The sequence below is a fragment of the Branchiostoma floridae genome, chromosome 18 (assembly GCF_000003815.2).
Source record: "Branchiostoma floridae strain S238N-H82 chromosome 18, Bfl_VNyyK, whole genome shotgun sequence".
In the NCBI taxonomy this organism is placed as follows: Eukaryota; Metazoa; Chordata; class Leptocardii; order Amphioxiformes; family Branchiostomatidae; genus Branchiostoma; species Branchiostoma floridae.
The window spans coordinates 4,875,057-4,889,539 of record NC_049996.1 but is presented as its reverse complement, the minus strand read 5'-3'; the positions used below and the strand labels follow the sequence as shown (position 1 = coordinate 4,889,539).

The window sequence follows — 14,483 nt, the reverse complement described above, 5'->3', positions numbered from 1 at the left end:
CACATAATCAAGCCACGCCCATCATCTATCTATTACTTAATTCTGCATAGAATTTCCGGTTAGCGTGATCAATTTATCTTCTCTATCTAACTATCAATATTAGATACATAGTTCTCATACAAAGTACCTCATGTTTACATTTCATGATTTATCACTAAAACATTATACACATTTAGATAATATACTAGCGGAGATGCACAGATTCAACTTACACATGGCACATATCAAAAGAAATCAAACCGAATACCACTAAGTAATCATTGAATTTGACTTGTATTTTTGGATATGTTTCTGTCAATGGGATTCACATAAGCTAAGTGTATTGTAGCGTAATAAGAAAAACGCGAGTGTATATTTCATCCATTAGATATGAAAATCATGCCCAAGTTTTCATAAATTACATCAATTTGTATATTTCTCTAATCTATCTTGTACCAAATATCATTTATTCGGTCCAGCTATGGTCAGGCATTTGAAAAGAACCGCTGTCTTTCCATATCAGGCTGTTGGAAGGTGCAAACCTACATAACTCCGTCCAAAGCTATGTGTGACCCAAACCCAAGATGATCATGTCTATAGCAGAAGGTACAAAAGGAGAAGATCTGCCGCAGTTAAAAGGTCAAACGAGTAAACATAAAATGGACGTGGACCTTTGTTGTTGTTTTTTTAACGGAGGCAACAACTCGGACAAAAATGAATACAGAGCCCTATATTTGAGATAGATCACGTTAGTTTTATTTTCTGAATGACATCTGTGTTAGCATCAATTTTAGCGGGGAGGGGGCTTTTAAGGATCGCGTTTAAACTCATGTAACTCCTAAACGACTTATGTTATGACCACCACATTTTAGAGCACAATATTTAGGTAAAATTTCAGGGTTGTAAGAAATTTATTCGCATTATAATGTCAGTAATATCGTCATCTATGTAATTGTACAGCAAAGACGTAACAGAAAGTTTAGATAACAGAACAATTATGTCTCATATGACTTTTTTGCCAATGGCAGCATAAACGACGTCAAATGGTGCCATAGGATGACGTTATACATATTCACGATATCAGCTGAGTTCCACCATCTTTGGTCAGCCAAGTTGAATTCTCAAAAATACATTTTAGCAAACAATCATATGGATTATAGTATATATAGAAAAGTTACAGGTAGAATTTTACGGGACAATAAGCTAGTCATACTTGGTCTGGTGATATTGACCACCATCTGGGATTTTTTTACCTATGACGTAACTAAATTAGCATAATTTATGCAAATTTTATAAGGAAATATGTTAAATTGTATAAAATGTTTTTCATAATAAAAAAGGCGATAATGTTGCAAGAAAACATGAAAAATACATTGTTAGAAACGAAAATGGCGATTTTCAGGTCGCTATGAAAACAAGATAAAATACTTATCGAAATTTGTAAAAGTATTGCAAAACTGAAGTTAGGAAAAAGTCACGAAATTTAGTGGCTATCGTGTAAACCGTTTAGGTGTTATGCGAGAAGAAAGTTTTCGCGTCCTTCAAAACCCCTCCCAAAAGGGGAGAATTGTTCATTTGAACATCGAATATATAAGTCCATGTGATATGTGTTCCTTTTTTTGTCACAACGTTTAGTGGTTCAGCAGTCTCAGTAAACGCCGCATGAACTTCCTACTTTAGAATGATAGACCCAGAAAGGACCGTACCTGAGCTGTTGAAGTGGGGATAGGCCAGTTATGTACCTTATCGGTGTAAGATGGGTCAGGTTGAACTCTATGAGTTCCACTTTTTTACACAGGCTTTCCACTTGACGTCATCTGCCCAATGTTGGTATACTTAGAACACAAGAAGATGCCATTGCTTAATCCAATCATCAGCCAACATGGTTTCCGGGCAATTTAATTTCTGATTATTATGGCTTCACTGCGAACCCTGTATAAGCAATATTGACTTTCATGTAAATGTCATGAACTCTAACCGTGCAGGCATAATTGTTTGTCGTTTATCACCATGCGGGGTTTACTTGTGCACTACAGATGTTCTATTATCAGTTTTAAAAACTTTAATTTGATGACCAAAAGGTGAAGAGACAGTAGAGGTATACGTATTCAAAATTAGAAATTCTGGACTTGCAGTTTATTTTCTCTCGTATAATTACGCGTTCCGTCAGACTAGTACAGTTGTACTCGCAAATGCACGCTATATCGTGATGTTTCGTGGAGTAGTTGGTTAGCGAATGGAGTTAAATTTTTTTGGACTCAAGTTCCAATCCAAGATGGTGCACCTAACCACGACGTCAGCTGTTTTCGTATGAACCACACATAATACGACAGTCATCTGTTAACCCTATCCAGACCGGGGGGGGGGCTAAAAGTGCCTGCGCCAACTTTGACGTCGGATAACTGCCGAACGACGTGTGCTAGGACTACGAAACTTAGTGACTTTTCCTAAAATATTGTTAGCAACAATTCTGCGAAAAAAAATTTAGTGTATGATTTTTCGGGTTGCCATGGCAACGGGTTTCTGACAGGCATATTTTACAAAATTTACTAATTTCAGTTTGAATTATGGGATTTCATAGCTTTATTGCTAAACCAAACTTGTTTATCTATATCATTAAGATCCTGTGTAATTTTAAATTACATTTCTGATTAATTATTCATAATTTATGCTAATTTGATGACGTCATGGGTCAAAATCCAAGATGGCGGACAATGCCAGTTTTAACGATAAATACATGTTATTTTTACTCAAATTCCGTCAGAATCTTTTATTTTCTTAGAAAACACAATCATTTGAACCTTTTTAGTCCACTTCCATTGGGTTTTGGGGTTATATGTGGAAAAAATCGTATTTTAGAAAATTCAAGCTTGTCGATCCAAGATGGCGGACAAATGACGTCATTTTCTGACGTCATATTGGCGTCAATTTCTTCGTCATTGGCAACAAAAGTTTTGGCAGACTTAGACACCAATACGATAACCTAAATAGTCATCGTTTTCTTGAATTCCTTTAAGTATAGCGGAAATTTAATATGTAGACGATTTTAGCCTAAAATATGACATTATGCCGTCATAATTACGTCATATTACGTTATAACGATACCAAACTTACAGAATATATAAAACTTAACTAGTACATCATCCCCTCCAAATTTGATGATCGTAACTTAAGCCGTTTTGAAATTACGAAGGGGGGGGGGTCAAAAGAGCCCCCCCCCCCCCGTCCTAGGTATCCCCAAAAAGCCCGGTCTGGATAGGGTTAAATTACATCAGCAAATTCCGCAAAATCAGACACAACGATATATACTATGCTAAAGGCATTGGCAGTCTCAAACATATAAAAGATAAAACTAGACTTGTCCGCAATATCGGAAACAGTTGGTCCACTACGACAGCTGTTGTCGTATAAGCCACAAAATGTCAGAATACGTAAGTCATCTGTTATATTTCATTTTTAAGTTCCACCAAAACAGCCATAACTATGCCGATGACATTGACAGTCCCAAACAGATAATCAATGACGAACAGGAGAAAAAGAACATTTCTCATAACTTACCAAGGCAACGTATGCATAACACATTCCTTATAAAGATCAGTCTGCCATAAACAACTCTAATTTTGTTAATTTTCGTTTTCATTGTACTCAATAGGCAAATTGGTACTACTGAAGACTACTGTATGTCTTGGGGTGGTGGGACACTTGGTCCTTGTTATGTGTTTTTGAATAAATAAAAAAAACAGCGGATTTTCGAATTGACGATGTCAGCTGTTCGCCGGCGGACAACAAAATGAGCATAAAACGATCAGACAAAGTCACGCAACATCTGCTTGGCAATAATGCCTAAGAACACGGAGCTCCGGAGATATCAATGACCTGGTCTAAAATCCCCCCCAAAGGGTTGTTTTTGGAAATTATTACATTTCTTGTATAAACATAAACAGCTACCATGAAGGAAAATATTGTGTTATCTTCAAGCATTTTTGTGCGACCGTGTAGCGCAGTAGGTCCGTGTTTGCTTCGAGACCGAGAGGTCGCGGGTTCGAATCCGGCTGCCGTGTTACCGATCTTGTGCCCTTGGGAAAGGCACTTTACACGACTTTCCTCACTTTACTCAGGTGAAAATGAGTACCGTCCCTCGGATAGGACGTTAAATGGAGGTCCGTGTCTAGGGAGAGCTATACCCCGGGCACGTTATAAAAGAACCCGCCAAATGAATGAATGAATGAATGAATGAAATTTATTGCACAACATTTGTACATGGTACAATTGTAAGGCAACAGTAACAGGTCAATTAATACAATGATACTCGTCTAAGTTCTAAAACTGCATACAAATATAGTATAGAAACACGGTGGTCAAATACGGGCTCAAAACCTCCCATGTCTAGCCGAATTCGAACCTTCTTCCATGATGTTCCATCTGACGTAATTCGAACCGAACCCGTGTTCTATTTAGGTCATCTGCGGTCATTACAGGTAAAACCGTGCTTTCTGGCATTTTCCCCCCAACTAACTTGAATCAGGCGAAAAATATAGTTTTAAAACCAATATAAACAATTTTCTGGACAGTACATCTATGCTTTCACTTTGTTTGGGACCTGTAATATGTAACGACGCTACTGGCGTTTTTGTTGGTGACCTTGAATATCATAAGTGTTGTTTACACCGGTATCAATTACACCCTCCCGCTCTCCGTGCGGCATGACATGCGTGTAAACATCGTTTAAGATCTCCACCAAGAAGAGTCCAACATAACTCATTGACGGCTCAAAATGACCCCAACGGTTTTCCCGAGAATTCTGTTTTTGGGATTTTTTAAAAATGCCTTAGATTTTGAATTATTGGTAATTAAGTGCGAAAAATGCCATTTTTACGCATATTTTTGACTGTAACTTTACTTAAAATTAAAAATTAAAAAATCCCAAAAACAGAAAGTTTTATTTGCCTCTCAGATGACGAAAAATATAAAAATCGAGAATTTGCCATGGCACTTGCGGCCCATCTTATCAAGAGTATGGTCGAATTGAAGGCCTTCCTTGAAACAGAAAATAATCGTCTTTGGAAACAAAATCGAAACAAAACAACCATCTCAATTCAAACGGGAAGATTAAAACTATCTAAAATTGCGAATTTAATCTTATTTTGAATACATTTTCCTTGTCATAACATCTTGTTTATTTTGAAATATTTTACGGTTAGCAAAAAGTAGGCCTCTTGTAACCCGATACTCTGTCGAACTCGCATAGCAACGGGAAAGAATACCCTAGCAACCGACCGCCGTGAAATGTGAACATCAATGGCGTATTGACATAGTGTAATATGCAAGTTTAACAAGTTGGTCCGTTATTGTACAATAGATTCTCACTTTTTAGAGCATTACAAATGTATTGGCCCAAATACGAAGATAAGTAGTCTGGACATGACATAAGTAGATTGAAAGTACATGTGTTTGTCTTTGGTAAAGGTGTGCTGGATTTACTTGTGATCATATCCATTAATTTTTGTCTATCTACGCTATATGTAGGGCATGTCATTAGAAAATGATACTCATCTTCAACACCATCCTTACACGAAGGGCATTGCCTCTGATTGGTTGGTATATTACGGTACCGACCTCTTTCTATTTCCAAGCAGTGTGAACTGGTTCTTAATTTGGTTTTGTTAACAGCAAAAGCTTAAATATTACGAACTGACAAAAGGTGATTTTCAAGTATGAACTGACTTTTGATTTGGGAATAGGTTTTTAGTTTATTACAACTGTTTATTTCTTGACGCCAGCCAGAGAGAAATGTGTCTTTTAAACGTTCTTTGAATATGTTACCAAAGTGTTTGGCATCAACACAACAGGACTAAGCCAAACACTTTGGAAACCATGCCTACACAAAATATCTTGAACATGGACAGTCCAGTCTAGTTCTTGTTCAACTGCTGTGTCATATGCCTTCTTTACAATTCTATCATTGGGTAGGGTACATAGTCTAAGCCAGTATTTAATAAGTTGTGTTTGCATATCAATATATAATGGAAACATTCCTAATTCACCTCTGATGGCGGCGTTTACAGAGCCTCTAGGGACACAGAGTAGCATTTTGCAATAGTTAAGAAGAACATATTCCAAGTCATGTATCTCATAGGACGTTGTAGGCTGTTCTAATACAATATTTCGATTAGCTAGGGTTCTAGAATTATATTAAACATTCAACTTATCTTTGTGCTTCTTAACCTTAAGAATTATATCATGTACATTTGATCCCCAAATCGGAGACAACATTTTACAGATGGTGCGATGTGAGCGGATCAAACCATCCCGGCCAAAATGGGGTAGGGAATTTCTCGAGCAGCCTCGTTACCCCTGCTTCGCCTATTGAGTCAGTGAAGTCAAGCTTGCCTAAGGTTGATGTTTCTGACTTAGGGACAAGAGATGCTGCTACAGTTATCGCTATGGGCCGCTCTTCATATTCATGGCGGTAACATCAGGCCCTACAAACCTGATTAAAAAAGAACTAAAGAGCAGACTACATGCCAAACTACATATACACGTAACTATGGAAAATCATACAGCTGCAAAGAGTTGTTTCATTACCCAACTAAAATAATTCGCCAGAGGTAAACCTACGCCTCGTAGTAACAATGATAATATATGTATTTTTCTCCAAGGAAGAAACTGAATATTAGGTACAATACTAGAAAGACCAACATTTGCTTGAGAGCAAATACAACATATTTCAGCCATCTTCCTTTCCATGCAACAATAGACTGTACCAACATCACCCAAGTGTGAAAATGGAACACTTCTGCTCAAAGATTGATTTTATTATTCACATCTAAGCCAAAAATTAATTTTAAAAAACTACCACTGAAAGACTTTGACAGGGTCCTTATCAGGATTAAACCACCCCCACCCCGTGCATGAATGGACTCTTCCAGCACACCCTATGTAAAATTGCAAGATAGACCAGTCCAAAAATACTCCCACTGAAAGGCTTTGACATAGTCACCAATCCAAAAATGAATAAAAAATGAATTTAAAAAATCCCTTTTCGTAAAAGAAATTTCAAAATAGACCAATCCTGGAATACTCTAACTGAAAACATAGCCTTTTGTATAAGCAACCAAGTCCAAAATTGATTTTTTTTAAATGGCCCCAGTCATGAATGGACTTTTCCAGATAACACCAGGCCTGTTGGTTGGCTGCTAAATCCTCCTCATGACATTGATTCAATCTAGGTCTTTGGCTGCCTATTTGATTAAGTTATAGACATACCCAGGCCTGCACCTGCAAGAGAACTTACAGTCTTCATGACCTTGAGATCATTCACCCCTCTGGCCTCTACCAGTTCAGGTTGAGTGCCAGGGTACAACAGCTAAAATTTATTTTTGTCTTAACAAAACCAATCCCCGTGCTCTAAAGAGAATAATTCTGAAATGTTGTATACTAATTTCCCTAAATTTCCATAAAAAATCCCTATAAGCATGTGGCCAAGATCAATTAAACATTTTAGGTTACCTAATTCAATATAAAGAGTGACTGAGTGAGTGATTGAGTGAGTGATTGAGTGAGTGAGTGAGTGAGTGAGTGAGTGGGTGAGTGAGTGAGTGAGTGAGTGAGTGAGTGAATGAGTGAATGAGTGAGTGAGAGTGAGTGAATGAGTGAATGAGTGAATGAGTGAATGAGTGAATGAGTAAGAGTAAGTGAGAGTGAGTGAGTGAATGAGTGAGTATATGTGATAAGTCTTTCTAGTAGTTGGTAGTACTTTGACCTCCACTTTGCGCGTGCACTACGTGCTAGGGTCATCGGTCATTGCTCCATCGACAGCTTTAAGCACACGACTAAGCGTGTCAATATTTACATTCCACCTCGCTATTTGTACAGCCATAGTAAACATCATATGACTACTATGTTTCGTCATCTGTTCTCGGTTAATGCAACACAGAGAACCGACGCCAGGTGGCGCCATGCATTTATCTATCATGTCGAGATTAATACAATTAGGCAGGCAGGAGGTTTCTTTGCATATTTTCAAGCATTGTGTACGAATCAATTTAGTCTTCACAATGCCATATTGTACATTAAATTGTGTGCTGTGCATGCGATATTTAGATATACTTGTTCTCCCTCTAGGCAGTCGAGTATCTTTTCCTATTACATTTACCAATTTGCAGTGGATTGATTCTTTTTGAGTTTTGACTTTTATCTTCGCTGACTTTTTGAGTTTTGACTTTTATCTTCGCTGACTTTTAGAGATTGGTCAAGACAACAATTCATTAAAAACCAATAAAACTTTTCCAAACTACAAAGCAACGTGCCTTGAAGTCCACAGCAACAGCAGCCCTGCAACCCCAAAATAGACGCCCCACCCCCCAATCACGTATGTGATTTCCATAGTTTCATAGAAAACAAAGTGCGTAATTAGATGGCTATGTTTACTTTGCACAGCGTCTGGCGTAACCTTTGGCAAATAGTATTGATTTTCAAAGCTAAACGTGACTAGGCGATTGTATAGCTCGGAGAGTTTGTCAATGTTTACATGTAGCTCGACCAGAGCTTTCCGTACAATGGCCAAGACTTGGCCGATACCCGAGCGACAATCCGACGGTTTTAGACTCTCTTTTTTCGGTGGGACTTTGCACAAACTCTTCGGCCCCGCGCCAGACTCGTTCGGGTTTCCTACAATAACTAGACGATATTCCGTCCGACTTTTGACAAATTGGGCGTGTTTGGGCGAGCGTCGTGCTGGTGACCTTGGGAGGGCTCCGGTAGAATTTTAATTGTCAACGAATCAATTTGACACCTGTGTTGAACGCGTGCCTTTGTTTTGGGCTTTCAACTTTAGTAGAAAGATTGGTCCGTAATATAAGATGATAAAGACTACTGTATGAACTTTTCTAAGAATGCAGTGTACCTCTTAAAATAAAAGACAATTTGACACCAAGACAGTACTTCCTTTTTTGCTATTGGTTTGGATGTGAGATCATATATTCTTCATGTCTGAAGACTAGCAGCCTGCAACTCGGACGGACTTTTCCGGCATTTTTCCGATGTTCGCCCGATTTTCACTTTGGCAAAATTATTGTAACATAGTGAATCAGACTGCTTTGTTTACTTTGTGGCTCTTGTAGTAGTTTTTGTATTATTGTATGGCAACATTTCTGTTGATATTATTGTTTTCAGTGTGCCCGCCCACTCAAATAAATAATCCCAAGCTCTACATATTTCCCACAACTCAGAACTCAAACGTTTTTTACAAGATTAGTCTGCTAACTTCGTCCATGTTCAAGACATAGTACAATGATCTCATTGACAAATTGTGTTGGACGGACGTCGAACAAGCTCCGTCCATTTGTAAAGGGTCCACATGAATTTGAAAGCAAGCAGTTTTTTTTTCTTTCAGTCTTTCAATTTTTGACACCAAAATAGAACTAGACGACTGATAAAAAAAGAAAAGCCTTGAATAATCAGAGGGATGTAAACTTTGTTCGTCTGGTGAATCATGTGAGAATGAGCTGATGAAACATGTGAACTTTGTATGATTGGACCTTGACATTAGATCATGAGGATCAACGCCGTGCGCTATGGAAATTTTGGCATGCACCTACATGCACAAAGATGTAGATTATATTGAAATGTCCTTCAACAAAATACACAACCGATGTCCTATATACACTATACGTCGGCGGAAACGGCAATGTTATAGGGCAATGGCACTGACATTCCTATTCTTGTGAATTGTTTCAAATGTCTCACGTGCAACATACAACAGCGCGCCGATAACGCAAAAACTACATTCTTTAGGCTAGACCGATTCGATTACATTTTTGGACTAAAGTGTCCACCAATCGCCATCCCTAGCTGCAAACATCACATCTAGCATACTCCAAAGAAACCAAAGCTACAAAACACCAAGGTCTGTCGTGTTCTATAATAGTAAGTAGATGAAAATAGATGGAAATTACAAATGAAAGAAATTCATACACTTTTCCTTCCTTTGACAAATGTCTACCCACATGGAAAATATTATTACATAACATCTATCACAGCTCAATGGCAATGGACTCAAGAAAGAATAACGCTTAGTTTGAACCCCCATCTGTGTTGATGATAATAGCATGATGCTTTTTTTCCCAACACGAAGATTTACACGGATCAAATCTTCACCGACCACTGTCGTCTTCCTAAGGATCAATCATGATTTATTGGAGGTCGAAAATTTGATCGTGTTTGTGTTCGAAGAAGATAACCAAACGAATACAATATGATGGTACCAATCTGCTACGACACAAGGGGACTTTGTTTTAACTTGGGGGATTTGTAAAAATTGATTTGAAGGCAGAAGCCCACAAAAAATGAATACATTCGACTATGAGGTTAAGTATGAAATACATCACCGTGTATTCATTCCCACCCTATGTATACGTACCAGCTCGATCGCAAATAACATAGAATTACTGGGCAGCTAAAAGGCGATTTGACTCCATGAATGGATCGTCGTACCAGCCCCCAAACAAAAAAAAGTAATGCGACAGAAACATTAGGGTCCTCGAACGAAAAAATGTAACGTTAACAATATTTTTTGACTGTTTAACACTGTCGTACACAAAGTGCACTTAAATCATTTTAAGAAAGCCCGTGCAATACAATTTCGAATCTCTCTGCAATACTGTGAAATATAGACTGAGTTGAAAGAGCCGTAGGGATCTGTAATCTGGCCCAAGTAAGATATAGTAAGGGACTCATTATACATATTTTTTTGTCGCGGATACAAGAATTTTAAAAAAATGTATTACGATGAATCATATACGGTGCGTATTGAACGGAAAGCAAAATAAATGAAATTAAAAACCACTCAACGACTTAATATTTCATATGTAATTATGTCTCTATATGGCCACTATCAAATGGAACCGCTGACAAACTGCTACGGTAACCGTACTAGAAGGGAACTTCTAAAAACCAGGCAAACAATGTCAGTGATAATGTTACACCAAAGGTACAACTCTAAAATTGTGCTGAAACTTACCTTCACGACAAGCACTTTCTTCAGACACCTCTTTTGTAGATTGTCGCTAGTTTCGAAATACAGCCTTTGTAGCGTCTGCTACACCCTAGGTAGGACGTACGCAGGAAATTAACAAACGAGTGAAACAGGTACTGTACATTTGCAGAAATGAAAAACAAGATGGCGGGGTTACTCAGCGGCTATGTTTACCCACATGGTGACATTCTATTGGCTAAGCCTGTGGACTTTGAATAAGTATATGTGAGTAATTATTTGAAGAGGGACGTGCGCATTAAAAAAACACGGGATCGTCATGGGAATTTTTCAACTGCATCATCGCCATCTTTTGAATCGTGTTTTAACATAGTTATGACTGAGTAGACCAAATTTCTTTAACATAGTTTCCCCGTACAGTACTTGACTGAGTACTAGTGAAACAGGTACCGTTGATTTGAGATTACTCAGCAGTCATATTGGACTTCTATTTATGCCTACATGGCAACATTACTATTTGCTGAACCTGTAGACGTACGTGTCTGTCTCGATGCCACTTAACATATTGTATTTGAGGGGGCATGCGCAGTGCGTGCGTCATGCGAATTGCTTCGACTGTATCATCTCTATAGTCATATTCTGGGATGTAGTGTGGTTATTTGTCTTATTAAAGGTGATGCTTGGTATCAGTGTCACTGTTAGGCAACCTTACATATAGCACTACGGAAGGAAGGCTCCGTTTTTAGACACGCTTTAAGAAGGTTGCCTATGGTCTCCAAACACAATTTTTGTAGGATCTATGTAGGCTATCCTGCAGCCTAAATAGACAGCTTCCACATACGTCGTTATTTGCATAACAGCACAACATTTGAATGGGAAATGCTAGTGCGAATTCAGGTGTTGTATTCATCATTTATTTCTGTAGATGTAACAGCATGCCTGAAGCCCAAATCTCTTTTCTGGCTTTACTGTTCCAGATAAACTTAGCTAGGATATGTTGTAATAAATAACTCGCACAATAAAGGTAGGAGGTGAATATCCTCAAATGGGTGAAGGCCAAACTGCAAGTTTTGTGAAATAACTTCTTTCACAGCAATGTAAAAGGACAACGACCTACGTTAAGGTAGATCTTAATTCAACATAAACGTTTGCTTCTTGTTAGTAGAAATACCAGTGTATAGAGACACATAAACGCGCGAAGATGTACAAAACTGAGAACGTACAGTTATTTAGACCTGCACATAAAAGAAAAAAGACTTGTGAATTACAAAGCATGTTTTTGGGCTTAATGTGACAAAACAGTTTTTATCTTGTTGGACCGGTCCAGAAAAAGCGGACCTTAAAAAAATCAGTAGACCAAATGGTGGACCGATTCCTTAAATGTTTTGGGACTTACTGTTCAAAGAAAAGAAAAACAATAAGGAGAGTTGACAATCATTTTCCCAAGCTTCGACGGCCAAACATTGTCTAAAACCGATGCAGTTAGTGTTGTTTACATGAAGATAAAGTTTTATTAAAAGCCAATTGACGTCAGATACTGTAGCATCTTCCATACTCAGAGTATCATCCACTCACAAGTTTTCATAGACGATCAGGTCCATATCTGGACCTGATATTCTTGACCTGGACCATACTTAACTTGTACCCGAATTTTCTGTACCGGTAACCAACCCTACCCGACCCTAGTGGTGATGATGACAAAAGTAGCCGCACCCTAGAGAGGAAGCGGAAGTCTGATGGAAGTTACAAAACAGGATCAGATGGATTTGAACAATTAAGTTAAAGATGTTTATATATGGGAGGGGAAAGTGAGAATTTTTCACTTTGAATAACGTGTAATAGCATGGCAACTCTTTGAGCCCCAGTGAACAGATGCAGGCAAATATGCTGTTGATGTACCCCACCGCAAGCCAAAGTCTAGTTTGAAACACTTTTAATTTGGGCTGGACTGAAACAAGAGGTCGGGTAAAATGAATCTTGGCCATTTTTATCCCTGTCCTAGACAGATGGTTTAACGAGAAGGCATGACCCTGATGCCGACGAAGAAATGGCAGAGTTCCCCCTTCCCGTCAGGGTCATACCTCCTCGTAATTTAGAGCTCGCAGACTAGTCGTCCGATCGAATCGCGCCTAATGTGAGGGGGGTATTAGGTGATCGCAGTTAGTGAATGATAAAAGATTTACACCGTTTAAAACACTGTACGTTCTCTTTGTGTACGTTCTCTTATTTTCATCAATTAATAGTTATTTTTCCTGTTCAGGAAACCAACCCACACACCAACAAAGCCTAAAACACCCCCCAAGCAAGGGGTATCCAGCTGAAGACGTTTTATCATACCTTCCCGCTTAGATTAACTAACAGGTCTTTTTCAATTACTTGTTAAATATGGTTGCTCCTTAAAACTAAATTCATCCATTTGCTCTGTCTTATCTAAAGAATACAGAAACTGTATGTATTCATAAACTCTGAGAAAATGACTAGTGTGTGTAAGTAGTCTTGAGCCAAAACATCAAATAAAAGTATTCACAACGTGATGTAAAATTTTCTGCGCCATAAATCTAAGTAACTTTCCAATATGAAATATCTAAGCGGGAAAATTGGAGAAAATTCCCATGGATCAAATGAACCTCCATTTTCTCCAGAATAGGTAAAGGATATATTTCCCCATGAAATGTATTATAAACCTCACCTAACGAAGATTTCCGGTTGCAATTGCAAACTAAGGAAAATAATTCTTTCATGATTCTTACATTATTCGTATCGTAGCGAGCGAAACAAAATACATGCCAGGAGTTGCAGCCGGGATGTTTTTTTTTACATACTTAGTTAAACTGCTGTGCTTACATTTCTGTATATAACCACCGTCAAGCGGAACTGCTGAAGAATTATTGGCAAACTGGAAGGGAATTTCTGTAAGCCTGGTAAATCATATTGTTCACTGTATCTAACAAAATACGGTACTCTACAATTGTGCCTATTGCGATTTATTACCTTAAGACAGGCACTGTCGTCATTGAAGTTCCGGGTAGATTGTCCGATGTCTCGAAGCACAACGTCTGAGTGTCTATGCCGCAAGCTAGGTTGATCGAATGCAGAAAGTCAAAAACGAGTGAAACAGGTACCGTATACCTGCAAAACAAAATGGCGTTTGCGACAATTCTCCACGTCACATGGTGACACAACTATTAGTTAAACCTGTGGACTTTGCATAACGTCTGGCTCACGGGCGGATAAATATTTGAATAGGGCAGTGCGTACTTAAACACGGGGTCGTCTTGGGAATTTTTAGCTGCATCATCTCTTAGACAAAATGCTGAAGGGATAAAAGCAGTAAAGAGACAAAATATATTGCATCTTTAAAATGTATGGCATGTTTGTATGGTATTGTAGGTTTTTTTGTAAGTTAGAACACATTAAGATGAGTTTAGGCCATCCCTTTCGCCACTGAATTGGATTATCCCAAGTTAGAACACAATGTCTGCCCCCATCAAACAAATAGCTTTCTTTCCTG

The 14,483-nt window shown here is 38.3% G+C and overlaps 1 protein-coding gene across 2 annotated transcripts in view; it reads right to left on the bottom strand.

Moving 5' to 3' along the window:
• LOC118405292 (titin-like) overlaps positions 1-14,087 on the bottom strand; it is a 27,180-nt gene extending 13,093 nt beyond the window's left edge. Inside the window, exons 1-2 of one of the 2 annotated variants that reach the window (XM_035804718.1) lie at positions 13,964-14,087; positions 11,000-11,084 (exon numbers count right to left, since the gene is read on the bottom strand). The gene's annotated coding sequence lies outside the window, so the exon portion shown is untranslated. Of the gene's footprint in view, positions 1-10,999; positions 11,135-13,963 lie in introns of those variants that run through there. The other variant, XM_035804719.1, reaches the window with a different exon arrangement.
• Between the last annotated feature and the right edge of the window lie 396 nt (positions 14,088-14,483).